A 4,645-nucleotide genomic window follows, 5' to 3' on the forward strand; every position below is an offset into this window, starting at 1 on the left:
AGAGCAGCTAATGTTCCAATCAATCAAGTGCTGGATGATACTGACATGAGTCATTCAAGCACCTACAGTTACACATACAAAAAAAAAGAAAAAGCTCAATATTTTTTGACAGTCGCTTTAGAAATTCTCCTCCTTGATCGGCACTTTATCGTGGTGGAGGAGTTTGTGTGCCTGAATGATCCTAGCAGCTATGCTATTGGGGGCAATTGTAATTGCCCCTGGTAGGGTCTCCCAAGGCAGATTGGTTCAATGTGACAGGCCAGACAAATAGCGATTCAGAAGACTCAGCAGACAATAAAAAACAAGGAGCTCAGTGTCCCTTTTCTTGACGTGGGTCATCAGGGCCCCACCCTGGGGTCATGCCTCAGGGAGGGGCTCGTTGGCGAGCGCCTGGTGACGGGGTCTCTACTTATGGGGCCTGGTCAGGCTTAGCCAGAACGAGTAACATAAGTTTGTATTCCTGTGGGCCCACCTGTAGCAGGGGCCATATGAGTCTGGTGCATGATTCCATTGGCAGTGGCCGAAGATGGGGGCTTTGGCGCTCTGACCCTGGCTTACCAAAGCTGGCTCTTGGGACATGGGATAGGACCTCGCTTGTGGGGAAGGAGCCTGAGCTTGTGCGTCAGGTTGAGAGGTACCAACTAGATACAGTATAGTTGGGCTCACCTCGATGCATGGCATAGGCTCTAGAACCAATCTCCTTGAGAGGGGCTGGAATTTATTCCACTCTGGAGTTGCCCATGGTGAGAGGCATAAAGCTGGTGTGGGTCTATTCTTAGCCCCCTGACTTGGTGCCTGTGTGTTAGAGTTTTCCATGGTAGATGAGAGGGTAGATTCTATGCACCTTCGGGTGGGGGGACAGGCTCTGACTGTTGTTTGTGCCTAGGGGTGGGCGATATCGCTCATATATAAGATTGTGATATTTCAGAGCATTCCGACGATAATGATAAATTTCATGATGTAACAAAAAAAAAAAAAAACAGAAATTAGTTATTCATCTTACAAAATTAACTTAACATGTTGCTTTGCAGAAACAAGGGTTAATTTTACTGGAATTACTTTATTTAGTAAAGTATTCCATCTTAAAGTATAAAAATAAAAACATAAAAAAAGATCCTCCTGTTATTTAGATTGAAAAAGTCTGCACAAATTATACATCAACAAAATCTAGCACAAAAGCTAAAGTGCTGGTGCAGTTTCCCAAAATAACTAAATAAAATTAAGCTTAAGATATGTTGATCATACTTTGTAAATGTAACATACAACAAAATATATGTTGCCTTTAAATGAGCTGTAACTTCCAAAACTTGACAAGCTTGTGGTGTTTCAGCTTCATCTATTCCTGCAGGAATGATTCCATTTCTCTGATGCGCTGTCTTTGATCACCTGCCTCTTTTCTTGGTCCACGGATGGACCGACTGTGGAACTTAAGAGACACAGTTGAACTGCGCATGTTTGTACCGGCACTTTAGTGTGGGGGAGACCCATCCGAGCTGCGCCTGCACCGGCAGCTTAGAGCGGGGTGGGGAGTGAGAAAGAAGCCAAGCTGCGTTTGTACCGGTGGCAGCTTAGAGTGGGGTGTGGAGGAGGGAGAGACAGTTGAGCTGTCTGTAGCCGTAGTTTAGAGCTGGGTGGAGAGACAGCTGAGCCACATGTTGTTTGTTGTTAGCTTTTTAGCTAGCTAGTATTGCGTACAACTATTTAGTGTTACACCAGTACCGACAGGTGGAGGGGGGGTGCGCAGTTCGGTTTTGTCTTTTGGCGAGCTCGGTTTTGTTAACGGGCGGGGCGCCCTGACGTATTACGTCATGAAATTAGCATATCATGATATCATTTATTTTCCCGGGCAAGCTTTTTTTTTTAACCGGTATTATCGTGAATGATATGATATGGCCCAGCCCTATTTGTGCCTATGCACCAAACGACAGTTCAGAGTATTCGGCCTTCTTGGAGTCCTTGGTGGGAGTGCTGGAAGGCGTGGCAGCTGGGGACTCCTTTATTCTGCTGGAGGACTTCAACAACCACATGGATAATGACAGTGTGACCTGGAGGAGCGTGATTGGGAGGAATGGCCTGTCTGATTCCTTGCTTGGGCAAGTGTGGTTGGTTCTTTGTCCTCCTTCTGTCATCCGTTTGTAAAAAAAATCTGGGAGTAATGGTTAATCCTCTATTTAAATTTGATAAGCATATTAGCACTGTTATCAAAGGCGGTTTCTTCCAGCTGAGGACCCTTGCTAAGACAAAACCGTATCTTCCTTGGCTTGATCGTGAAAGGACTATCCACGCATTTATTACATCACCTTTAGATCATTGTAATTCTTTGTATTTAGGGTTGGACCAGAGCTCCCTGCAGTGATTGCGGAGCGTCCAAAACGCTGCAGCCCATCTGTTGAGGAACACGAGGTGTGAATATATTACCCCCATTTTGCACTCCCTTCACTGGCTCCCTGTTGCTTTTCAAGTGAAATTTAAAGTTTTATTGATTGTTTTTAAGTGTTTAAACTCTATGGGTCCATCTTACTTAAGCAACCTGTTGCAGCCCTACACTCCCTCCAGAGCCCTGCAGTCAGCCAACCAGTTTTTGTTGGCTGTCCCTAAAGCTATGTTAAAGACTAGAGGTGACAGAGCCATCTCTGTGGCAGCACCCAGACTATAGAACAGTCTCCCTCTGTCTGTTAAGCTCTTTCTGTCAGTAGATCAGCTTAAGTCCAGACACAAAACACATCTTTTTTCCCTGGCCTTCAACTTCACTTCAACCTCAAATTAGTACCGGATGGATTCGAGTTTTTGGAAAATTGTAGCAACTGAAATAGTATGTCTTGGTTTTTAGTTGTACTATTATTTTATTGGTATTTTACTACACATTTTTTATCAAACATTTATTTTTATTAAACTCAATTCTATTTCTTGTTTCATATTTTATTGTGAAGCACTTTGGTCAGCTGAGGTTATGGTAAATGATATAAAAATAAACTTATTTATTGTGTGTAATGTGGCTGAGGTTGTGATAATGTGCTATATAAATAAATTTTGACTTGACTTGACTTGATCTGAACTCGAGCGGTGTTCTTTTGTTGGTCTTATGTGCTAGTCATAGTTTGTCCATCATGAACACCTTGTTTGAACATAAAGGTGTTCATAAGTGCACTTGGCATCAGGACACCCTAAGTCATAGATCGATGATTGACTTTGTAGTCATGTCATGTGACTTGCAGCCGTTTGTTTTCAGCACTTGGGTGAAGAGAGGAGCTGAGCTGTCAACTGGACACCACCTAGTAGTGAGTTGGACAGATGGCAGGGAAGATGCCAGACATACCCGGTAGACCCAATTGTGTAGTGAGGGTTTGCTGGGAATGCCTGTCAGAAGAACCTGTCAGAAAGATCTTCAACTCCCACCTATGGGAGAGCTTTAACTGCATTTCAGCTGAGGTGGGGGAAATTGAGTCTGAGTGGGCCATGTTCTGCACCTCCATTGTTGAAGTGGCTGCCTTGAGCTGTATCTGCAAGGTTGTCTGCGATTTTCGCAGTGGGCATCCCTGAACTCAGTGGTGGACACCCTGGGTTAGGGAGGCTGTCAAGATAAAGAAGGAGTCTTTGGTCTTGTTGGCTGGTGGGACTTGGGAGGCAGCTGAGAAGTACCGGAGAGCCAAGCGGTCTGCAGCCTTGGATGTTGCTGAGGCAAAAGCTCGGATGTGGGAGAAGTTTGGTGAGGTCTTGGATAGAGACTCACGGTCGGCTCAGACGAAATTCTGGCAAACCATTAGGTGGCTGAGTTGGAGAAAGCAGCTATTTACTAACACTGTGTTCAGGGAAGGTGGGGCACTGTTGACATCAACTAGTGATGTCATCTGTAGGTGGAAGGAACACTTCTCTGACGTTCTCAATCCCACCAGCACATCTTCTATGGAGGAAGCTGAGTCGAGGGACTTCGGGGTTGGTCTGTCAATAACCATGGCGGAGGTCACCGAGGTAGTTAAAAAGCTCTTTGGCAGCAGGGCTCCAGGGGTGGATAAGATCTGCCCTGATTGTAGAGTTTGTGTTTTTTTGTGTCTGGCTCCATCTTGTGTTGTGTCTCTTCATGCTCCCTTGTTTCTCATTACCTCTATTCCCCACACGTGAAGCTCACAGGTGTTGTGTGTTAGTTCTCATTTGTGTGTGTATTCATACAGATAACACAAAGGCTTAATAGTACTATAGTAATATATAGTAATCTATATATGAGTTTCACTTTCTGAAGTAATTGTCAAAAAAAATTGAAAAACTTTTTCATGATGTCCCTGTACAGAAACAGAATTCTAAAAATCCTTGACATATCAGATTCCAACATGGCTGACGCCATATATGTGAACCAGCCACCCAGATCATTTACGTAGATTATACTTTTTTGGTTTTATATTGCTTAAAATATACTTTCCTCAAATGACTGGGGTGGCTGATGATTAATTTATGGGGGCAAAGGCCACCAGTGGCCACCCTCTGGCCACCTCACTTGAAAACTTTACTTTCTCCAAAGTGGGGTATGGCCATGAAAAGTTTAACAGCATTATCCTGATACATGCTCAATAATCCAGGTAGAAAAATCCAAAAAAGTTCAATCTGGTCCTCTGGACATTCAAAAAGCAAGAAAACAACAAAAAAAAAAAAA

General features: G+C 43.9%; 1 protein-coding gene across 1 annotated transcript in view; it reads right to left on the bottom strand.

Moving 5' to 3' along the window:
* fam135b (family with sequence similarity 135 member B) overlaps window positions 1-4,645 on the bottom strand; it is a 191,907-nt gene that overhangs the window by 88,965 nt on the left and 98,297 nt on the right. The window lies entirely within an intron of this gene.

The sequence above is a fragment of the Nematolebias whitei genome, chromosome 19 (genome assembly GCF_014905685.2).
Source record: "Nematolebias whitei isolate Nwh7 chromosome 19, NemWhi1, whole genome shotgun sequence".
Taxonomy (NCBI): domain Eukaryota; kingdom Metazoa; phylum Chordata; class Actinopteri; order Cyprinodontiformes; family Rivulidae; genus Nematolebias; species Nematolebias whitei.